Below are 25428 nucleotides of genomic sequence, written 5' to 3' on the forward strand. Positions count from 1 at the left end.
AGGGAAGTGATTACAGGATAATTGAATGCTAAAAGATTTATAGCATCTTCTGAAATGGAATATTAGAAGCCATATATGTTCTTCAGGATGACAAATTCAGGATTTGTTAAAAAAAAAAAAAGCAAAAGTTATATACCAGGGAAAATAGAAATTAACAAATATAATTTATTATACTTATGAAATATATCCTTTGACTATAAGCTATAAAAAATAATCAGTATAATAAACAAGCAAAAGACAAAGACACAAATAGAAATTGAATAATGAAATCATGAACAATGAATGTCACAAATAAATCATACAAACAATAACTATGTTGAAAACAATGACAATGATTTAGCTGAAATACAGCTAAATCAGAGGAAAATGTGTTCCTAACAGTGTCTTTCTCATTAATAATGTGCATTTTAAAATAAAAAAACTATAATTAAAGAAACTTAAAATAGTATGATAGAGAAAAATCTTGAAAATCAGAGGAGAAACAAATTAGAAACAAAATGTCATAGAATTGATAAATCTAAAAACTGATTATTTGAAAAGAATAGCAAAATTTAGAAATTTTGACTTGATTAAAAAGAAAAAGAAGAAAAATAAAATTAACAAAATTAATATGAACTAGGAAAAATCAAACTGTAAGAAAATAAAAAGAATTACTAGAACTTAGAATTCACAGATGACAACACAATTTTCTAGAAAACAACCATTAAGAATTACTGACAAAACTGCAGAACAGAGTAGTAGAAATTCATTCTAGAACATCTTATACCATAAACTCAAAATGGATATGTGATGTGAATAGTGAATATAAATAAAATGGATAAAAATATCAGAAGAGAATCAGATTAAGTACCACCCATACCTATATTTCATGGGTGAGTTATTAATCAAATAAAATATAGAATAATACAAAAGACAAAATATAAAATTTTAATTCAATTGAAATATTGAAAACATCTCAATAATTTTTTACCAGTGAGTTTTTATCCCCAAAGCTTAGATCTTTATGTTGGTCAAATACAAGCTTATTACAATCATTTACTACTATACACCTACTATATTCCACTGATCCATCATTTTATTTCTTAGGTAGTAGCACATAGTGTTGATAATTATTGCCTTATAATACAATTTAAGATATGATACTGCTAGGCCACCTTTGTTTATATTCTTTCATTAATTCTTATGATATTTTTGATCTTTTATTCTTCTAAATGAATTTTGTTATTTTTCCTAGCTCAATAAAAATAAATTTTTGTAGTTTAATTGGGATGAAACTCAATAGTAAATTAGTTTAGGCAGAATTAGCATTTTCATTATATTGACTTGGCTCACCCATGAACAATTAATATTTCTCCAATTATTTAAACCAGACTTTATATAAAAAAGTGTTTTATAATTATGTGCATATTATTCCTGTGTTAATCTTGGTAATTATATTCCCAGTTATTTTATATTGTCTAAAATTATTTTAGATGAAATATCTCTTACTTTATTTTCTTGTAGGGCTTGGTTGTTGATATACAGAAATGCTGATGATTTATGTGGATTTATTTTATATCCTGGAACTTCATTGTAAAATCTGCAAAAGAGATATTTTTTGCTCTCATTATTCATTCTGACTTCAATTTCTTTTTCTTTTCTTATTGCTATCATTAATATTTCTGGTATAATATTAAATAATATTAGTAATAATGAGCATCCTTATTGTCTTGAATCACTGCATTGTTGGGAAGAGCTAGGTCCATCACAGTTGATTACCACATAATCTTGTTTCCATGTACAGCATTCCCTTGCTTCTGCTCACTTCACTTGGCATTAGACCCTGTGAGTCTTTCCAGGTTTTTTTGAAGTCTGGCTGCTCATTGTTTTCTATAGAGCAATGATATTCTATTACATTAGTATATTTGGTTTTACTTATTGCAAAGGAAGGTGAAGTTTTCAGTAAATTCCCTGTGTCTGAATAAGAATTGGACCCTGGGTCAACAAATCCACAATTTGGTTGGGAAATTTGAATTACAGTGTAATGAAGCATAAATAGGCAACTATATTAAGTTCTCTTTAGTACTCAAGCATTACTAGGTCAATAATCAATGGGATTAAACTACATTTGCAATGTACTGGCAGATGGAAATACCAGAAGACAAAACCAATCCATATGTAGTACACTTGGCATATTTCTTCCAATTCCCTTTTGCATGTCACCTACTATATTTATGCTTTATTTTATATAATAAATCAAAGTCGTTTCTACTTAGAAGAGTCAAAAAACATAATGGGCATCCTTGTTTCACTTTTGATCTTACTGGGAAGGCTTCTAACTTATCCCTTTTATAGAAAATCATTACTAATGTTTTTAGGTAGATTCATTTTATCATTTTAAGAAAAAATTTATTTATACCTATGCCTTTAAATATTATTGATATGAATAAGTATTATATTTTGTCAAAAGCCTTTTTATATTCATTAATAAAATCATATGCTTTTGTTGATTTTTTATATAATCAATTATTTTAATAGTTTAATAGTTACTATAATAATAATAGTTATAGTAAAATAGATCTACATTCTTGGTGAAAGTCTCATTTGGTAACAATGTAAAATTTTTGTGATATATTGAAATAGTTTTCCATTATTTTATATCAATATTTAGAACTTTCTCTGTTTTTACTCTTTTTGGCTTAGATACCACATTTGTTTTGTAAAGGGAATTTGGTAGAACTCCTTATGTCCCTATTATTCAAAATAATTTATTTAATATTAGAATTAGTTGATCATTAAATACTTGGTAGAATTCACTTGTAAATCCATTTGAATCCTAATCATTCTTTTTTAAGAATGGCCTATTCATTTTTTTTTCTAAAACAGGACTATTTAGATATTCTATTTTCTTTTCTGTTAAGCTAGGCAGTTCATTTTTTGTATGCATTTTCCCATTTCACTTAAATTATTAAATTTATTGTCATATAATTGGGTAAAATGATTCCTGATTATTGCTTTAATTTCATCTTCATTAGTATCATATTCATTCTTTTTATTTTTGATAACAATGATTTGCTTTTCTTCAGTCTCCATTGCAGTGTTTTTTCATAAAATTAACTCCTAGTTTTATTTATTAATCAGTAGTTTTCTTGCATTCAATTTTTATCAATCTAATTTTTAAAATTTTCACTACTTCTAATTTGGTATTTAATTGAAAATTTTTAACTTTTAAAAATTGCATTGATATATCCTTTCTCTATTTTATTGATGTAAGTGCTTATTAACATAAATTTTTCTCTGATCTGCATCCCATGTATTTTGGTACAATTAGATAAAATGTGGAATGCTATTAATGAATAAGTAAATTTAAGTACAAAAAAAAATCTTTATACAAAATATCTCTAAATCATTGGATATTCAAGATACATGAGTAACTTAGAGAAATGTGTAAGACCAAAAGATAAATGATCCAAGAATATGAACAAATCATTCTGCAAAGAATAATTTTGTATTATTAAGTCATATGAAAAAATGTCCTAAAATACTAATAATAAGAGAAATGCATATCAACATAACTGTTAGATTTAATATAACATGAAAAAATTAATAGAGATGATAAAAAAATGATCAGTATTGTAGAGATGGGGAAAATTGGCTGGACTACTAATTTATAGAAATAATTGTGAATTGATTTAATTATTTTGGAAACTTAGAATTATGCTAAAAATTGTTTGAAATGTCTGTATCATTTCACCTTAATATATCAGAGCTTAGAGTATATCACAAGGAGTTAAATGATGTTAAAAAACATCATATACACTTTTATGGCAGTGTATACTTCTATATTCATATTTATGGCAGTACTTTAATATTAAGATTAAATTGGAAACAAAATAATGTCCATTGGTTAGGCATGGCTAAACAAGCTGTAGCCCATGAATGTAATAGAATAGTATTATGCTATTAGAAATGATGGCTATTATAAATATACAGAAGCAAGAGAAGATAGATGAACTAATGTTAGGTGAAGTAAGTAAAATAAGGAAAACAACAGATACAATGGCCTCAACAATGAAATTAACACCAGCAAAAATCAAAACTTTATTCTGTGAAATTATACAGACCAAGCTTGACCGTAAAGAAAAGCTATGAGAAGGCACTTCTCACTGCTTTGCTTCTTTGCAGAAGTGGAAGAAAAATGGAAAACATTATATATATATATAAAGATTTTTTTCTTCATGTTGTTTAGTTTTGTGAAATACACTCCCTCCCACACACACTTTTTTATTTTTCATCATAAAGAATGCCTCTTTGGGAAGGAGTGGGGAGAAAGATACACTGAAAAATGTAAGTGATATTAGAACAAAAAAGATATCAATAATTAAAAAAAATAAATTAAAATGGCATTATTACATTTTTATTTGCTCTCTACTCTGTCCAACATGACTTTTTGATGTCAATAACTTTTTAAACAGATCAAATTGTAGTTGTCTTAGTAGTTCACTGTGTATTTGCATTTTTAATATTTTTTGTAATTTTGTAATTATTGATTTTCATCTTTGTTCCAACTTATTGATCTGTAATAATTATGCTTTATATTCTTCTTCCTTGTTGCCTTGTACCTAAATCTGTGTCTGAGGATGCATTTCTAACAGAATTATCATATTTAGGTTCAAATCCATTCATACATAAGGATAGAAATGGATGTTCGTGGGAAGGTAGAAAGGATATTTTTAGAAAAAATAATTCTCTTGATCTAGAAAAAATAACAACAAAATTCATATGGAACAATAAAAAGTCGAGAATCTCAAGGAATTAATGAAAAAAAAATCAAATGAAGGTGGCCTAGCTGTACCTGATCTAAAATTATATTATAAAGCAGCAGTCACCAAAACCATTTGGTATTGGCTAAGAAATAGATTAGTGGATCAGTGGAAAAGGCTAGGTTCACAAGACAGAATAGTCAATTATAGCAATCTAGTGTTTGACAAACCCAAAGCCCCTAACTTCTGGAAAAGAATTCATTATTTGATAAAAACTGCTGGGATAATTGGAAATTAGTATGGCAGAAATTAGGCATGGACCCACACTTAACACCATATACCAAGATAAGATCAAAATGGGTCTATGACCTAGGCATAAAGAACGAGATTATAAATAAATTAGAGGAACATAGAATAGTTTATCTCTCAGACTTGTGGAGGAGAAAGAAATTTGTGACCAAAGATGAACTAGAGACCATTACTGATCACAGAATAGAAAATTTCGATTACATCAAATTAAAAAGCCTCTGTACAAATAAAACTAATGCAAACAAGATTAGAAGGGAAGCAACAAACTGGGAAAACATTTTCACAGTTAAAGGTTCTGATAAAGGCCTCATTTCCAAAATATATAGAGAACTGACTCAAATTTATAAGAAATCAAGCCATTCTCCAATTGATAAATGGTCAAAGGATATGAACAGACAATTTTCAGAGGATGAGATTGAAACTATTACCACTCATATGAAAGAGTGTTCCAAATCATTATTGATCAGAGAAATGCAAATTAAGACAACTCTGAGATACCACTACACACCTGTCAGATTGGCTAAGATGACAGGAAAAATAATGATGAATGTTGGAGGGGATGCGGGAAAACTGGGACACTAATGCATTGTTGGTGGAGTTGTGAATGAATCCAACCATTCTGGAGAGCAATCTGGAATTATGCCCAAAAAATTATCAAATTGTGCATACCCTTTGATCCAGCAGTGTTTCTATTGGGCTTATATCCCAAAGAAATACTAAAGAAGGGAAAGGGACCTGTATGTGCCAAAATGTTTGTAGCAGCCCTGTTTGTAGTGGCTAGAAACTGGAAAATGAATGGATGCCCATCAATTGGAGAATGTCTGGGTAAATTGTGGTATATGAATGTTATGGAATATTATTGTTCTGTAAGAAATGACCAGCAGGATGAATACAGAGAGGACTGGCGAGACTTACATGAACTGATGCTAAGTGAAATGAGCAGAACCAGGAGATCATTATACACTTCGACAACGATGTTGTATGAGGACATATTTTGATGGAAGTGGATTTCTTTGACAAAGAGACCTGAGTTTCAATTGATAAATGACGGACAAAAGCAGCTACACCCAAAGAAAGAACACTGGGAAACGAATGTAAACTATCTGCATTTTTGTTTTTCTTCCCGGGTTATTTATACCTTCTGAATCCAATTCTCCCTAAGCAACAAGAGAACTGTTCGGTTCTGCAAACATATATTGTATCTAGGATATACTGCAACATATCCAACATATAAAGGACTGCTTGCCATCTAGGGGAGGGGGTGGAGGGAGGGAGGGGAAAAAAATCGGAACAGAAACGAGTGTCAATATAAAGTAATTATTAAATAAAAAATTTAAAAAAAAAAAGAAAAAATAATTCTCTCAAGTGAAGAACTTGTGTCAGAATGAGTTTATGCTTTCCTTTCCTTCCAAGTAGGAATCATGCAGTGTAGTCTTCTGGATCTAGGAGGAACTTTAAACTTAGCTTACCTGTTCAGTGTTGCAGTCTCCCTGCCCCATCACTGAAAAAAAAAAACACATTGAAAAGATGTGAAAATAAATAACAAATTAATTCAGTAAATTATTATGAGTACTGGAAGTATATTTCAGCTTTCTTAAATTGGAATTATAAATATATGTCAGTCAATTCAAAAGAAAAAAATTGCTCTCCCATTTATCATTGTTCATCTTGATAAAGTAAGAGTCTAATTTTCTTTTTCCTTTTTAAATTATTTTTTCTTTTTTTTTATTTTATGGAAAAACTCCAAGCATTTCTATAAGGTAAAATAAAAAGATGATTATACAAAACTTCAAATCTACTATATACAACTTTCTATTTCTTTCAAATATACAACAAAATTATCATGTACATTTCTTTTCCTTTTTCTTTTTCTTCTTTCTTCCTCTCTTGCCCTAGAAATATCTACCATTAAACACATACACACAGACAGACATTTTATTCTATACATACTTCTATTTGTTATTATTTTTCTCTGGATACAGATTGCATCTTTTTTTCACATGTTCTTTATATTTAATTTGAGTTTTAATAGACAAAAATTACTTATTCACTCAAAGCCATTTTTAAAAGCAATATTGCTATTGCTGTGTAAAATGTTCTTTTGATTTTACTCATTTTACTCTTCATTATTTTGTTCAAGTCTTTCCAAGTTTTTTTCTAAAATCATTCAGCTCATCATTTCTTATAGTATAGTAATATTTCATCACAATCATATTCCACAACTTGTGTAGCTATTCCCCAGTTGATGGGCATCATTGTAAGTTCCATTTCTTTGCCTCCACAAAGAGATCTTCTATAAACATTCTAGGACATATAGGTTTTTTTCATTTTTTCCCAAACAAACATCTTTGGAAATAGGCCAAATAGTGATATTGCTGGATCAAAGGGCAGAGGTAGTTTAATAATTCTTTGGGCATAATTCCAAAAGGATTAAGTCATTTCAAAATTCTATCAACAATGAATTAGCATAGTAATTTTTCCACATCCTCTCCTACATTTGTCACTTTATCCTTCTGTAATTTTAGTCAATCTGGCAGGTTGAAATTGATATCTTGAAGTTATTTTAATCTACATTCTTCTACTAATAATGACAGAGCATTTTATGAGTACAAATTATTTTACCATAGTTTTAGTGTAGTCTAATTTTAAATGCTGTTTTATCCATATCTCTGCTTGTATATGTGATCTTCACAATGTAAAACAATAGTATTTCATGGTCTCATTTCATTTCAATTGATTTAGGTAGATGTATTCTGAGTCTGGACTTAATCACTAAATGAAATGGTAGGTAACTAAGTCTTTATATGATCTCCTACTAATCCTATCAAATACCTGTATTCTTTCTGATTACTGCAAGGAGGCACAGATTTTGAGGTCTACAAAGATGATGGAAATGTTAAACCCAAATCTTAATAGTTAAAAATGGCAGATAATTGAAGAGGGAAGTATCAGTTGCAATTTCATGATTACTCTAAAAGTCAAAAAAGCTTGATGAAAGAAGTACATTTAAATAAGGGAAGATAAAAAAACAAAAACAATATGTTTTGCTTCTTATTTTGAAAACATAAAACATCCCTTCAATTGTAATGTATTATGACTGATGATTATGTTCACTTAAATATTCTTTACTGATTTTGTTATGTAATTTAATATACATGTTTTTACTTTGAATTTTGAGATAAGAATGGATCAAAATGTAGTTGTATGCTAGTGATCAGAGGTTCTTGATATGCTGTCATCACAAAGGAAAGGTTGTGGTTTCAGGACATTAACTATCTACCTAGCAACTATACAGACTTGGTGATATCCCAACACAACACACACCCTGTTGTGTCTTATTGCTTAAATATTCCCACTTCTAAAATTACCACTACACCACTGGGGGTGAATGAATACAAGATTACAATTTCAATTTGACAGTTTTAAAGGAAATAGCATAGGGATTTAATTAGACCCTCTCCATGTGCTTCATTGATTCTCAGATGGGTTTTCATTCTAGCATAAGCAGATGTGGATTGTAATGTAGGAGTTAGCTTTTCTTGTACACTTGGATGGATGATTTGAACCAGTACAACAGCCAACAGTTAGCAGGCTCAACTGCAATTTTTTTTTAAGTAGTTTGATTTGGTACAAAATAATACAGAACTCTTTCCATTCTTTTTTATTTTTTACACAAGTATTAAAATGATGGATAAAATAGTCACATGACACTGTCTTAGAGTCACTAGTTTTTCCTTTGACTATATTAATAGTTGGACAAGCTAACCACATATGCAGTTTCACTATTAATGACAACAGCCTTAGTGACTTTAGCAGAAGAAAAAAAAATGCTCTAATTAGAATTGTGAGATGTGCAAGATTTTAAATTTAATAGTTCTTAGGGTTACAAAACAAGTTATCTATCTACATTACCTAATTGATACTTATAAACTAGGTATTGCTGTATTCTCAGATACAGATGAAGAATTAAGGCAACTTGTGAATGAATGGTAAAGATAGCAGTTGAGCCAGGTATTTAAACTGGGTGTCTGCTTTCTACCATGCTGCCTCAAAATAAGATGTCAAAATTAGACAATGCAGTTTTTAATAGAAAAATTAATTAATTATCACAACTCATTCCACAAATCAAGATGTTTTCAGGAAATTCTAATATGTTCCAGAAAATTTTTTAGAATTTATATTTTCCTGAGAGTTGAGTTGTGAGGCATTTTACTAGTTACACTGTCACAAATGAAGTAGGCCAAAGGTTTCATAGATATGTTCAGAGATGCAACCTGATTCATCTAGCATATATCACATGCTCAGGAGAGCATAATCAGGTGCCTAATTGAGGATGATGTAATTGGTAGTAATATGATATTCAAAAATAATTTGAGACTATCTCATTACTTTTAAGTAAACATATTTTAAGTGCCTGGGACGTAAAAAAGATCCTATATCAGTCATATTTGATGACACAGGTGAATTATTCCAGAGATGGGTTATTAGACTCTATTTGTTATTGTTATTCTTCAGTTATTTCAGTCACATCTGACTCTTTGGGGTCTTCTGGGCAGAGACACTGAAGTGGCTTATGATTACTTTATCTTATTTTATTGATGAGGAAACTGAGGCAAACAGAATTAAGTGACTTGCCCAGATTCACATAATTATTGACTGCAGCTGATTTGAACTGAAAAAGATGCCTGACTTCAGCTCCTGCACATTGTCCACTGAACCAATTAATTGCCTTATCAGACTATATAGAACATGATATATCTGGCAATCAATAATCAGAAAGATAATGTTCTCTGCACATGATAATGAAAAGCAAAAAGACCTGGAGAAACAAATTTAAAACAAGATTTGTTGCCATTCAATTATATCTCTAAATCTCTAGTCAGGAATACTTTTATATGGGAAAAATGATTTGAAATTTTGTATTTTTATAACTTTTATTTCTGAACATATTTCTGTCCCTTTTTCTACTTATCTCTTTCTTGTAACAAACATTTGAATAGAAAGCTCAGCAAAGCAACCAATATATAAACTATATGATATAACTTGTTATCCTTACACCCAACTTCTCAACTTTTGCATAGAGAAAAAGCAAATGCATTTTCTCCATTCTTCCCTGGTATAGATCTTGGTCATTTAAAATTCCATTTCTTTTTTTTTTTTTTGGTTTATTTTTTAAAATAAATATCATATATGTGTCTTTCCTGGTTCTTCCCTCCATATGATTCTTCTATGGTTCTTTAAAATCTTCATATTCATCCTTTCTTTGGGTGCAATAATGTTCAATTTACATTTCTATACTATGATTTGTTTAACTGTTTTTCAATTGATGTTCACCTCTTGTATTTCCAGTATTTATTATCATACAAAATCTTATGATAGCATTTTAGCATTTTTTGTGGTTGTTTATTTGCTTGTTTTATTCTTTCTAATTTTCCTCCTTTTTGATCTGGTTTTTCTTATGTAACATGATAAATGTGAAAATATGTTTAGAAAAATTGCACATATTTAATTTATATTGGATTTCTTGATGTTTAGGAGAGGGAAGAGGTGTGGAAGGAGAAAGAAAAATTTGGAGCACAAGATTTTGCTAAGGTGAATGCTGAAAACTATCTTTGCATGTATTTTGAAAAATAAAAAGCTATTATTATTTTAAAAAATCTTGCTATAAATATTTTGGTGAACATAGAACATATCTAGCTTTCATCTCCTTTACATATCTGCCTAGCAATGGGATATCTGGGTCAAAGAGTGTGGACATTTTAATCACTTTCTCAGATTTAATCCAAAGAATTTTTCAGAATTACTACAACAATTCATGGTTACACTGACAGTTAGTGTGACTCCCATTGTCAAGATTTAATATTTCTATATTTTTTATATTTGTAATTTTTTAAAATAAAAAAGCTGAGAATTATTTTGATTGATATGTCTTTATTATTTGTTATTCACAGAAAATTTTCATATGATCTTTAATTGCAATTTTCTTTTGGACAATGAATTATTCATATATTTTGACATTTATACATTGAAAAAGAACTTTTAGCCTTTATAAGCTTCCTACATATCAACTTTATTTAGATATATTTGATGTTCTCCCCCCACCAGGTGACTGTTTCCTTTCTAGTCTTAGCTGCATTGATGTTTTTTATGTAAAAGCTTTTCAATTTTATGGAATAAAATTATTTTTCTTACATTTTGTAATTACCCCTATTCTTATTTGGCTAAGAAGTTTCCTAATCATAGCTATAAATTTCACTTCTCTCTCTCTCTCTCTGTCTCTCTGTCTCTGTCTGTCTCTGTCTCTGTCTCTCTCTCTGTCTCTCTCTCTCTCTCTCTCTCTCTCTCTCTCTCTCTCTCTCTCTCTCTCTCCTCTCTCTCCTTCCTTTCCTTTTTCTTCTCTCTCCTCTCTCCATTGTATGTTCAAAGCATATATCCATTTTGAGATTAGTGCAATTTATGATATAAAATGCAAGTCTAAACCTAATTTCTGCCAGAACTTTTAAAATTTATATTTTCCTGAGAGTTGAGTTGTGAGGCAGATTACTAGTTACACTGTCACAAATGAAGTAGGCCAAAGGTTTCATAGATATGTTCAGAGATGCAACCTGATTCATCTAGCATATATCACATGCTCAGGAGAGCATAATCAGGTGCCTAATTGAGGATGATGTAATTGGTAGTAATATAATATTCAAAAATAATTTGAGACTATCTCATTACTTTTAAGTAAACATATTTTAAGTGCCTGGGACGTAAAAAAGATCCTATATCAGTCATATTTGATGACACAGGTGAATTATTCCAGAGATGGGTTATTAGACTCTATTTGTTATTGTTATTCTTCAGTTATTTCAGTCACATCTGACTCTTTGGGGTCTTCTGGGCAGAGACACTGAAGTGGCTTATGATTACTTTATCTTATTTTATTGATGAGGAAACTGAGGCAAACAGAATTAAGTGACTTGCCCAGATTCACATAATTATTGACTGCAGCTGATTTGAACTGAAAAAGATGCCTGACTTCAGCTCCTGCACATTGTCCACTGAACCAATTAATTGCCTTATCAGACTATATAGAACATGATATATCTGGCAATCAATAATCAGAAAGATAATGTTCTCTGCACATGATAATGAAAAGCAAAAAGACCTGGAGAAACAAATTTAAAACAAGATTTGTTGCCATTCAATTATATCTCTAAATCTCTAGTCAGGAACACTTTTATATGGGAAAAATGATTTGAAATTTTGTATTTTTATAACTTTTATTTCTGAACATATTTCTGTCCCTTTTTCTACTTATCTCTTTCTTGTAACAAACATTTGAATAGAAAGCTCAGCAAAGCAACCAATATATAAACTATATGATATAACTTGTTATCCTTACACCCAACTTCTCAACTTTTGCATAGAGAAAAAGCAAATGCATTTTCTCCATTCTTCCCTGGTATAGATCTTGGTCATTTAAAATTCCATTTCTTTTTTTTTTTTTTTTGGTTTATTTTTTAAAATAAATATCATATATGTGTCTTTCCTGGTTCTTCCCTCCATATGATTCTTCTATGGTTCTTTAAAATCTTCATATTCATCCTTTCTTTGGGTGCAATAATGTTCAATTTACATTTCTATACTATGATTTGTTTAACTGTTTTTCAATTGATGTTCACCTCTTGTATTTCCAGTATTTATTATCATACAAAATCTTATGATAGCATTTTAGCATTTTTGTGGTTGTTTATTTGCTTGTTTTATTCTTTCTAATTTCCCTCCTTTTTGATCTGGTTTTTCTTATGTAACATGATAAATGTGAAAATATGTTTAGAAAAATTGCACATATTTAATTTATATTGGATTTCTTGATGTTTAGGAGAGGGAAGAGGTGTGGAAGGAGAAAGAAAAATTTGGAGCACAAGATTTTGCTAAGGTGAATGCTGAAAACTATCTTTGCATGTATTTTGAAAAATAAAAAGCTATTATTATTTTAAAAAATCTTGCTATAAATATTTTGGTGAACATAGAACATATCTAGCTTTCATCTCCTTTACATATCTGCCTAGCAATGGGATATCTGGGTCAAAGAGTGTGGACATTTTAATCACTTTCTCAGATTTAATCCAAAGAATTTTTCAGAATTACTACAACAATTCATGGTTACACTGACAATTAGTGTGACTCCCATTGTCAAGATTTAATATTTCTATATTTTTTATATTTGTAATTTTTTAAATAAAAAAGCTGAGAATTATTTTGATTGATATGTCTTTATTATTTGTTATTCACAGAAAATTTTCATATGATCTTTAATTGCAATTTTCTTTTGGACAATGAATTATTCATATATTTTGACATTTATACATTGAAAAAGAACTTTTAGCCTTTATAAGCTTCCTACATATCAACTTTATTTAGATATATTTGATGTTCTCCCCCCACCAGGTGACTGTTTCCTTTCTAGTCTTAGCTGCATTGATGTTTTTTATGTAAAAGCTTTTCAATTTTATGGAATAAAATTATTTTTCTTACATTTTGTAATTACCCCTATTCTTATTTGGCTAAGAAGTTTCCTAATCATAGCTATAAATTTCACTTCTCTCTCTCTCTCTCTGTCTCTCTGTCTCTGTCTGTCTCTGTCTCTGTCTCTCTCTCTGTCTCTCTCTCTCTCTCTCTCTCTCTCTCTCTCTCTCTCTCTCTCTCTCTCTCCTCTCTCTCCTTCCTTTCCTTTTTCTTCTCTCTCCTCTCTCCATTGTATGTTCAAAGCATATATCCATTTTGAGATTAGTGCAATTTATGATATAAAATGCAAGTCTAAACCTAATTTCTGCCAGAACTTTTAAAAGTTTGCCTGTCTATTCTTATCAAATAGGGAGTCTTTCCCAGAAATTTAAGCTCATGAATTTGATAAATTCTGCATTAATAAATTTTATTTTTCCACTGATCTACTTCTCAGTTTTGTTAAACAGTTGCAAATGAATACCAAAATCGTTCATGAAGTAGCAGGGGGAATATGCAAACTCAGAATTAAAGAGGTAAAAGAGAAGAGCTCTTTAGCTCTTTCAATTTATATGAGAAAAACTGGACTTTAATTCTTTTTTTTTTTCTTTATTTTTCTTTACTGATTTTCTTTTCTTTATTTATTTTATTTATTTCAAGTTTGACTAATGCTGAAAATATGGGTTATGTTCCAAATGAGCTACTAGTTTGCTTCCAAACATTAGGAATGAATGTCACTTAAAATATTAAGGAGCAGAGTTTTTCATAATGTCAGTGGTCTGTGACCTCATCAATAGGTACTCCATACAAAGGATTAATTACAACTTCTGCCTTCTTATACTGTGTTATTTTTTCCATTTTAACTATAAATTTTCCTTGGGGCAGTTTCCCAACATGATGAGAGACTTTCTCAAGATATTTTTAACATTATGTAAATACAACTGAATTGTTGTCTATTCATATTCTATATATTGCTCTTACAAATAACCAACCCACTTGTTTTTCCATTTTTTGGTTTAGACTTATGATTTTATCAATAAAGGGAGAAATCAATAAGGAAAGACCTTCTGTCAGTATAGATTCTTATTTTAAAGAAATTATTTTCTTAAAGAGTTTCATTGGCTCACTTAGATGTTGTGAAATATCTAGAGTCATAATGATATTATGTGGCAGAGACAGCATTTGAATCCAGGTCTTTTTGGCTTGGAAGCCAACATTTTATTCCCTATAGTTATACATCTTGTAGTTATATATCACCAAACACATCCTATTCTGATGGCTCATTATGGCATAAGATGACCTTAAGTTCTTTAATGCTTTAACTAGCAAAGTTTAAGCTTTGTCAAGTTATTCCAGACTGGGAAAGCTTCACATATATTCCTAACAATAGACTGTCTTCTGTCTTAGGATCAGTCTAATTAAGAAAATGGAGAGTAAGTTCATCAACAGGCTGAGTGAATACACTCAGTGATGAAGAGTTAAACTATGACAATCCATGAGTGGAACCACTATTTTGTCTAGTTGTTTTAAAATGCTCAGAGGGGAGGGATTTAATTCCTTCTTCCTTAAGTGTCAAATATTAGATTAGCCAGAGACAGACTATAAAATAGACATGTGATCTATAGAAAGACCATCACAATGTAAGAATTCTTCAAACACAAAAATGTGATATACCTTCAATTTCTTTATCTTTGGGGATAAGCTCGGAACTTGGGAATTTATAATACTAGGTAATATATGGCCTCTGCTCAGAGAAATTTTGACTGTGAAGATTAATAACAACTATATCTTTGTTTTTAATATTTTTAAATTATAGTATACATTGTTTAGAATTAGAGATTTAGAATAAATAGAAAAAAATAGGATAGTTATATTATTGTTGAAAAAATACATTATTAGTAGGGTATGGTTTCCTCATCCATGCCTAAGAAAGTCTACTTAAATATCCTTCCCCCCAAAAAAAGTGTTCACTTAGGGGCAGTCATATGAAGCAATGTGTCATATTAATGAACCAGCTTCTATAGGACATACTTTATATATAAAAATGAGATCATTACTATTCATCTGATAACACTATTGTTAGAAACAACTGGAAAAAGGCAAAAAAAAAATACAAATATTGGGAAAACTGAAGTGTATAAGAAGAATTAGAACAAAAATACTTCCCAGCTTCAGACAAATAGCTATGTTTTTGCCATTTAGAACTTTGTTTTTTTTTTTTTAAATTTGTCTTGATTCCTGTTAAATTGAATAAATCCTTAAAAAGCATAACTATATATCTTAATATGTTTTGAGGCAAATTGCCTGCCCTTTCTGAGTCTTAGGCAACTCTCTAAGGCTAAGGTAAAGACAAGTGAAATCTCCATTACATAAAGGGGGTTCAAACTCAAAGCGTTTTGAAGCATTGATATGAATTAGTTTATTTGATTTTTCTTTTCTTTTCTTTTTAATTTTTGCATTTTCTTTTTTCAGAACCTAAATTTTTTCTTATGTCCCAGCCCCATTTAGAAAATCATCCATATAATAAATGTTTTTAAAAGAAAAAAATAAAAGGAAAAATTATAAGCATTAAAAACTGACAATATATCCAATATTCAGTGTTTTATACCCATAGAATATCCTCACCCCAACTTCTGTAAAAGGATTGGGAAGATTCTCATATTTTTTCCTTTGGGACCAAATTTTTCCTTTGTAATTTTTCAGTATATTAATTATCAGATTTGTCTGGCACTGGGTCCCCTTACATACTAAAATCCCTATAATGCCATTACAAATATTGTATAACTTTTATAGACCACTGTGCCCAAAGTTACTGAACTTAGTTTCTTTTTTTTTTTTTAACTTTTTATTGATAGAACCCATGCCAGGGTAATTTTTAAAAACATTATCCCTTGCACTCACTTCTGTTCTGATTTTTCCCCTCCCTCCCTCCACCCCCTCCCCCAGATGGCAAGCAGTCCTTTACATGTTGAATAGGTTACAGTATATCCTAGATACAATATATGTGTGCAGAACCAAACAGTTTTCTTGTTGCACAGGGAGAATTGGATTCAGAAGCTATAAATAACCCGGGAAGAAGAACAAAAATGTAAGCAGTTTATATTCATTTCCCAGTGTTCTTTCTTTGGGTGTAGCTGCTTCTGTCCATCCTTGATTAATTGAAACTGAATTAGCTCTCTTTATCGAAGAGATCCACTTCCATCAGAATACATCCTCAAACAGTATCGTTGTTGAGTATAATGACCTCTTGGTTCTGTTCATTTCACTTAGCATCAGTTCATATAAGTCTCGCCAGTCCTCTCTGTATTCATCCTGCTGATCATTCCTTACAGAACAATAATATTCCCTAACATTCATATACCACAATTTACTCAACCATTCTCCAATTGATGGGCATCCATTCATTTTCCAGTTTCTAACCACTACAAACAGGGCTGCCACAAACATTTTGGCACATACAGGTCCCTTTCCCTTCTTTAGTATCTCTTTGGAGTATAAGCCCAGTAGAAACACTGCTGGATCAAAGGGTATGCATAGTTTGATAACTTTTTGAGCATAGTTCCAAATTGCTCTCCAGAATGGCGGGATGTGTTCACAATTCCACCAACAATGTATCAGTGTCCCTGCTGAACTTAGTTTCTTAGTAAAAGGACTGGGGTAGAATTCTGGAGGAAAAGGGGCTTATTAGATGATAGTGAATTCCTTGATCTGGTCTTGTGGAGAAAGAGGAGGAATTTTCTGAATAATGAAAGGTTTTGACTAATACTTATGAGAAAAAGGGAATATCAGGTGAGCTACTTTATTCAGAATTTTGGAGAGTGGATAAACTTATATATAGCTTTAGAGCTAGAAGAGTAGCAAGGGAATTAAGTAAATTATACTTTGCTTTTCACACTTTATGTATTTGATATGAGCTACTGACAATTTTCTAGGAGACTCAAGTGCAAAATTTTATTTTGATGAGGGAGTGTCCAAAATTTAATATAATACTATAGCGGATCATTTGGGTCTTTAAAAGAGAGTAGAGTCTTTCTGGAGAGTAAAAGATCACTTTTCTCTAGATCTCCATTTTTTTTCAAGAGGAATTTCAGTGACAGAGTGATGCCATGAATCTTGAATAATGTGTCTGTCTGGTAGAACTTAATAAGAAAGGCAAAGAGAGTTGCTGACTAAATTTGTGGTTTTGTGAATTCTTCGTATGTTTTGCATAATTCTATGGTGTTAATTAAAGGTTGTCTTTAATCAAAGGATTCTTTTAAAACATATTAGAGATGAAGATATGAGTAACATTTTAAGTTTTCCAGAGGAGCACCTTATAAGGGCACAATTCAAAGAGTGATTCTAAAGGTTAGAGTTCTGGACCACAGTTAGGGGTCCTGGATTTTTACAAGTGCCTAGCTACACATATTCTAACTTTGTATAGCTGCCTTTTTTCACTGGGAGTGTATATAGAGAGACTTGTCCTAAAATATTAATAATTATTTTAGTACCAGTTCCTGGCTCCCCTATACTTCCTCTATCCCACTGTAACTCAAACTGCACTTCAGGGCTACTCTGTTTGTCAGATTTTCACAGAAACACTGTATCCATATTATGACAGGAAAATAATTATTTCTTCTCCTCTTGTAAAGGGTATTGAATTGACAGTCAAAATTTAGGGAACTGCTTTTATATAGCTGTGTTTTCTGGAATAAATGTGAATTTATACTTTTAAATAAATAAATTCCTTAAGGATAAGAAATGTTTCAGTAATGTCTGCATCTTTAGGATTACCATAATATCCTGAAAGTAGTACATACTTGGCAAATGTCTTTTAAATTAAATGGCATTGGCAAGTAATCTTTGTCTCTCTGTGGCTGAGCTTTATCATCTGTAAAATGGGATGGTGATCAAAGGTAGATGAGGTGGGTAATGGTGGAAAGTGATGAGTTGGGGGTGGGATTAGATGACCTCTAAGATTATTTTTAGCTCTAAAATGCCATATAACATTTACAGTTATAACTGTTTTGGGGATCTATATGATAGTTAGGCAGATAGTATTAGCTTTGATGCTTTTCAACATGGCAGCACAGTGCCATTTAAATTAAATCTTTTCTATGAAACATTTCCTCTGGCTATCACTGGGTTATTGCATACAAAACTATAATTACATAGTCTAGATATGGTCTTAATATCTGTAATGTGCTTTGTATTCAAAGAAAGAAATTGTACATGTATATACAAACAAAAATAGGAGTTTTAAAAATAGCAAGTATAATCCTCTCTCCCACAAAGATCCCAAATTTAACTTGGTGGAACATACCACATGTTTTTAAAGATATAGCTATATTGTCTCATTGCCTCTTAAGTACAGTGTGGAACTTTTTGTCTTTTTTTCCCCCTATGAATTGACCAGTACCAGAGATAGAAGTGGTCCTCTTCTGACATGTTTCTCTACCCTTAACCCTCATTTTCACTGTACTTATTAGTTTTTCTTAAAGTAATGATTAATGTAATGTTCTTCTCTAAAGTTTAATGTTCTCTGGAAGCAGATTTCTTGGGGGACTTCTGGGAGCAGCCTTCATTTCAGTTCAAAGTGTTCCCCCCAAATGCAGCCAGGAGTTAAAGTCCAAATCCTTTATTTTCTCCTTCAAGTATTGTCTCCTTCCTTGGGCCCAGTTAGCTTTCTTAGACCTCTATCTCTCTCCTTGGTTCCGAGAGCTTTTGCTACTAGTCCTTTGCCTTTGCCAGCTTCAGCCTCTAACTCCCTCAGAATATCTCCAGCCAGCACAAAGGTAGACATTGGAATGAATCTGTCTCCTCCAAGAGTGGGCTTGTGTATCCGGCCCTGAGAGCTTCTTACTTATATGCTGTACACTGAGTATACACCAATCATTATATCACTAGGAAACCATTATTTTTATAGGATTAAATTAATGCTAAACTAGATTTAATCACTGTCTCTTCAATTCCACTTACTTAGCACCTTGTAAGAATCCTAACAGATTAATTTAGGGTACAAACAAGCATAGAATCTAAGGGAGATTTGACTTTTTCAGTATTTTCTGTACAGAATTTTCACTATCTCTTTTTAGAAGTTTGGGGCATAATGGACAATATTTTGTTATGTGTAGAATCTAAATTTCTGTGTTCTAAGTTTCATTGATAATTCCCTGATATTTATAGTTATGCTAGTTGTTGGAAATAGTAAAACGACCATATAGTTTTCCCATTTTCTTCTTTTGTGTGTTATTGTTTATTATTTTCCCCTCAGTTTCTTTTTTCTGCTTTTTTAAAAAAAATAATTTTATTTATTTATGTTTTACTTAATAGTATTTTATTTTTCCAATTACATGCAAAGATAGTTTTCAACATTCATTTTTGTAAGATTTGAGTTCCATTTTTTCTCCTTCCCTCTCCCTTCCCAAGACAGCAAGTAACTTGATATAAGTTATACATGTATGATCATTTAAACATATTTCCATACCAGTCATGTTGTCAAAGAAAAATCAGAATAAATGGGGAATACCATGAGAAACAAAAGAACAGACAAACAAAGAAGAAAATATAATCTTTGAAACATATTCTGTCTTCACATTTCTCTCTCAGGATGCAGATGGCAATTTCCATTCCAAGTCTATTGGAATTGTCTTCGATCACTGTATTACTGAAAAGGGCTAAGTTTGTTACAGTTGATCATTGCATAATCTTGTTGTTACTCTGTATAATGTTCTCCTGGTCCTGTTCACTTCACTCAGCAGCAGTTTATATAAATCTTTCTAGACTTTCTGAAATCAGCCTGCTCATTATTTCTTATAGGACAAACTAGAAAAAGAATAACCATTTGCTTGCTGATCCCAATGCTTAATTGTACTGAAGCTTTCATTTCTTTCCCTTTTCTGATCTGGGTTAATTCATTCCTTCTTAGGTATCCTGGCAGTTTCCTGCTTCTGGGGTTTACCATCTTGGTAACAGACATAGTATGGACAGGCAATAGGTTTGACAACTGTATCTCAGAGAATCAGAGCTCAGTCAGTCCACTGGATTCAGCCTTGTGGATACCATGTCCAGAGGTTTCTCTTTTTTCAAATCCATGAACTTTACTATTGTTCTTTGAAAACAAGTTTTCCTTAGAGAATCAACAAAAAACTATTAGAAGTAATCCACAACTTTAGCAAAGTTGCAGGACACAAAATAAATCCACATAAATCATCAGCATTTTTATACATCACCAACAAAATCCAATAGCAAGAGATACAAAGAGAAATTCTATTTAAAATAACTGTCAATAGGATAAAATATTTGGGAATCTATCTGCCAAGGGAAAGTCAGGAACTATATAAGCAAAATTACAAAACACTTTCCACACAAATAAAGCCAGATCTAAGCAACTGGAAAAATATCAAGTGCTCTGGGATAGGTTGAGTTATTATAATAAAGATGACAATATTACCTAAACTAATCTATTTATTTAGTGCTATACCAATCAAACTCTCAAGAAACTATTTTACTGACCTAGAAAAAAATTAACAACAAAATTAATCTGCAAGAACAAAAGGTCAAGACTTTCAAGGGAACTAGTGAAAAGAAATCACATGAAGGTAGGTAGCCTTGTTGTACCAGATCTAAAACTATATTATAAAGCAGTGGTCATCAAAACTATTTGGTACTGACTAAGAAATTGAGCAGTTAATCAGTGAAATAGGTTAAGTTCATAGAACAAAATAGTCAATGACTACAGCAATCTAGTATTTGATAAACCCAAAGACCCTGCTTTTGAGATAAGAATTTATTATTTGACAAAAACTTCTGCGAAAATTGGAAACTAGTATGGCAGAAACTAGGCATTGACCCACACCCAATACCATATACCAAGATAAGGTCAAAATGGGTTCATGATCTAGACATAAAGAATGGTATTATAAGCAAATTAGAACAGAGGATAGTTTACCTCTCAGATCTGTGGAGAAGAAAGGAATTCATGACCAAAGAACTAAAGATCATTATTGATCACAAAATAGATAATTTTGAATATATTAAATTTTAAAGTTTTTGTACAAGCAAAACTAATGCAGATAATATTAGAAGGGAAACAATAAACTAGGGAAACATTTTTACATTCAAAGGTTCTGATAAAGGTCTCATTTCTAAAACATACAGAAAATTGACTCAAATTCATAATAGTTCAAGCCATTCTCAAATTGATAAATGGCCAAAGGGGTGAACAGACAATTTTCAGATGAAGAAATTGAAACTATTTGTAGTCATGTGTAAAGGTGCTCCAAATCACTATTGATCAGAGAAATGCAAATCAAAATAACTCTGACATATGACAACACACCTCTCAGATTGGCTAAAATAATAGAAAATGATAATGACTAATATTGAAAGGGATGTGGGAAAACTGGGACACTGATACATTGTCAGTGGAACTGTGAATAGATCCAACCATTTTGGAGAGCAATTTGGAACTATGCTCAAAAAGTTATCAAACTGTGCATACCCTTTGATCCAACAATGTTTCTATTGGGATTATAACCCAAAGAGATCTTAAAGGAGGAAAAGGGACCCATATGTGCAAAAATGTTAGTGGCAGCCCTCTTTGTAGTGGCAAGAAATTGAAAACTGAGTGGATGCCTATCAGTTGAAGAATGGCTAAATAAATTATGGTATATGAATGCTATGGAATATTATTGTTCTGTTAAGAAATGACCACCAGGATGATTTCAGAGAGGCCTGGAGAGACTTACATGAACTAATACTACTAAGTGAAATGAGCAGAGCCAAGAGATCATTATACACAGCAATAACAAAACTATACAATGATAAATTCTGATAGACGTGGCTCTCTTCAATAATGAGATGATTCAAATCAGTGCCATTTGTTCAGTGATAAAGAGAGCCATCCACATTTAGAGAGAGGACAGTGGGAACTGAGTGTAGACCATAACATAGCATTCTTACTCTCTCTGTTGTTATTTGCTTGCATTTTGTTTTCTTTCTCAATTTTATTTTTTTCTTCCTTCTTGATCTGATTTTTCTTGTGCAGCAAGATAACTGTATAAATATGTATATATATCTATCAGATTTAACATATATTTTAGCATATTTAACATGTATTGGACTACCTGGCAGCTAGGGGAATGGGTAGGGGGAAGGAAGAGAAAATTTGGAACTAAAGATTTTGCAAGGGCCTGCCTTTTATATGTTTTAGTCTCATAGCTACTTTTTGGGATGAGAATTACAGCTGTTACCTATGTTTTAAAGAAGTAAGTCTGAACCTGCAAAACTTTGTTCGTTGTTGCAAAACTGTACATATCATAGGCAGGGTTGAAATCAGGCTTACATGTTGTCCTTCTATGGATCATTGAGGTTGTGCAAAGAATTCTTCATTATTGGAAAAAAGCAACAAAGGAAGGGAAGGGAAGGGAAGGGAAAGGAAGGACAGGAAAGGTAGGGAAGGGCTGGGAAGGGAAGGAGCAAGAAAAATCAGAGAAAGAAAATAGGTCCTATGTCAAGTCCCACAAGGTCATTGTTTGGTCATTGATTGGCTCGTTTCTTACCTAGCCATAATCACTGATTGGGCATTGCCTCAGTCAAACTGAGACCCATTAAAGACCTTAGCTTACAAAAGCCCAGGTCTACCAATGTATTCTGGATCATATCCAGTTGTTATAATTTATATTTTGCCACTGGACTCAGATGACTCTGGAGGAGAAAGTAAGCTGGTGACTTTGCAAAGCCCTCCTTCACTAAAATCTAATTCACTTGTATGTCATGGCATGACCTCTTTGATGTCACGATCCCCTTCAAGAATGAAGGACAAACAACAACCAACAATAACAGTGATATCCTATAGGGTATGGTTAATTTAAAAAATTGATCTAAGAAAATAATGAACAATTTAATGTGTATAATGTGAAATTTTGGTAACAATAACATACCAGGTGGACTTTGGTAATTATTTTTAAATAAAACAACCCCCAAGAGAACTTTATTTTAATTTTTCTCTATTTCCTTATCAAACATTAGTTAGTTACTTATTCCTAATCATTAAAACGCTACAAAGATGAAGAAAACTTAACCCTTGCCCTTTGGGAATTTAAATAGGAAATGAAATAATGCATTGAACATAGTAGGTGCTTTATGAGTAAATGAATGCTATAAATCAAAATGTCATTTATATAATAATGGGTATGAAAAAGTGTTATGTGAAAATGAAGAAAATAATTTAAAATGTCAAATCAAAATTAGTCAGTTTTGGAGGTGCCATTCTACTTTGGAAGAATTGGTGATGTCTTTTTTTTTTTTTTTCCATTGGTGAGTAGATCATCAATAGTTATAGTTTCAAGCTAGTTTTGCTAATTATTAAATGTAAGTTGTAAACAGCAAGGAAAATTTCATGATTATTACAGCAAAAATTGATAGTTTCACAAAATGTTATTTATGATTTTTTAAAAAAAATCTTTATATGTTGTGGAAATGGGCAGTCTCAGATCAAGTGTACCTTGGCAATTTAATCTCAAGATTAGAATTCCATTAATATAGTGAGAATTGAATTGTATGTAGACCCATGAGGGATCAAATTTCATCCTTGTTTATTTCATAGATACAAGTTAGCATTAAAACATTTGGATACCGTAGAATGATGAAACAGTTCTCTCATTGATCACTGAACTGAAAGAGCCTCTAACTTAAGAGACTCTAAAAAGATAATCACCTCAATGATACTGCAGTTATTCCCATGAGACAGCTAGAGAAAGAGAATATTTAGTGTGGTCCTTTAGTTACCTCTTCTGCATTAAATTTCTTTTCTTGATTGATCACAGGAGAATAAATGATGAGCTGAAATCAACATTTACAGCCTTGAAGGAAAGCATAAGAATTCAAGAGGTCCAATGATAGTGAGTTCTCAGTTGATAAATGAGATGTTATATATAACCATTATATTGCTTCTTCAGAAAACTCCAGAGGATGAGTTCTGTTGTTGACCTGGCTTCCCAGAAGACAAGGACCTGGAGTGAATTGTTTGGGCATTGCAGGTAAGGTCAAAAGTATACATTTAGCAGTCCTGCAAATTACATGTTTTAAGTATCAAACACCTGAGTGGTTTTTAACAGTAATCATGTTATTTCATTGTTTTGTCAATTTTTTGGAGGGGTTGTATTTGTCAAGCATTTTGTTTTTAGAGAGGAAGTAAATAGTTGTCCTTTACTTATTCTATTCATAAATATCTCTGTGTTTTAAATTATAAATAATTTTTCTTTGGTTGCCAGAGTGGATATGGAAAAACACAGAGAGTATGTGACAAAAGGAGGCTGACATCTTATTTAGGATTGCAGCTGGTATACTCTTACATGTGAATCTAGAAATGAGAGGGGTTTGTTAGTATGGAGAGTGAGTGTGTAACACTCCAACCCTGTATTGAGTTTTTATTGCTACATTAAGAAAAAAGATTTTCTTCTAAAAATAATTGGTGGCCTTTTAAGAACATCACAATCACTACTCTAAGAACACAATTATGCTAATAAATGGTTATTTTCTTTCTGATAGAAAGGTCTTATCTTGATCCATGGAAACTATAGGAAAATACACCAATGAATCAACTATGCATATGGGAAATTATTCTGACTTTTGCAAATGAACTACTGATAATTGTTTGACCAGTATTTACTTATCAGGTAAGCAGCGTTAATTTGAACTTTCCTGGTAAGAAATTGAAAGAGGGATGCCTTTTTGTTCCTCTAGCACTTTGTCCTGAAGAGGACAAAAGACATCAGAAGGGTGATATCTTGACTTGGAAGTAAATTAGATTTAAGAAAGCAAGAGCTATTTGCATAGCTCATAGATAGTCATCAGTTCCACTCTCTTCTTTAGTCATCTAAGTCCAGTGGCAAGATGTAGGTCA

The 25428-nt window shown here is 31.3% G+C and overlaps 1 long non-coding RNA gene across 2 annotated transcripts in view; it reads left to right on the forward strand.

Moving 5' to 3' along the window:
* Positions 1 to 25428, forward strand: part of LOC127559576 (uncharacterized) — a 191200-nt gene that overhangs the window by 119532 nt on the left and 46240 nt on the right. For both annotated transcript variants that reach the window (XR_007953167.1, XR_007953168.1), the window contains 2 exons: positions 24482 to 24562; positions 25074 to 25201. This is a non-coding gene — a long non-coding RNA (uncharacterized LOC127559576). The remainder of the gene's footprint in view (positions 1 to 24481; positions 24563 to 25073; positions 25202 to 25428) is intronic.

Source organism: Antechinus flavipes, chromosome 1 (genome assembly GCF_016432865.1).
Source record: "Antechinus flavipes isolate AdamAnt ecotype Samford, QLD, Australia chromosome 1, AdamAnt_v2, whole genome shotgun sequence".
Lineage (NCBI taxonomy): Eukaryota > Metazoa > Chordata > Mammalia > Dasyuromorphia > Dasyuridae > Antechinus > Antechinus flavipes.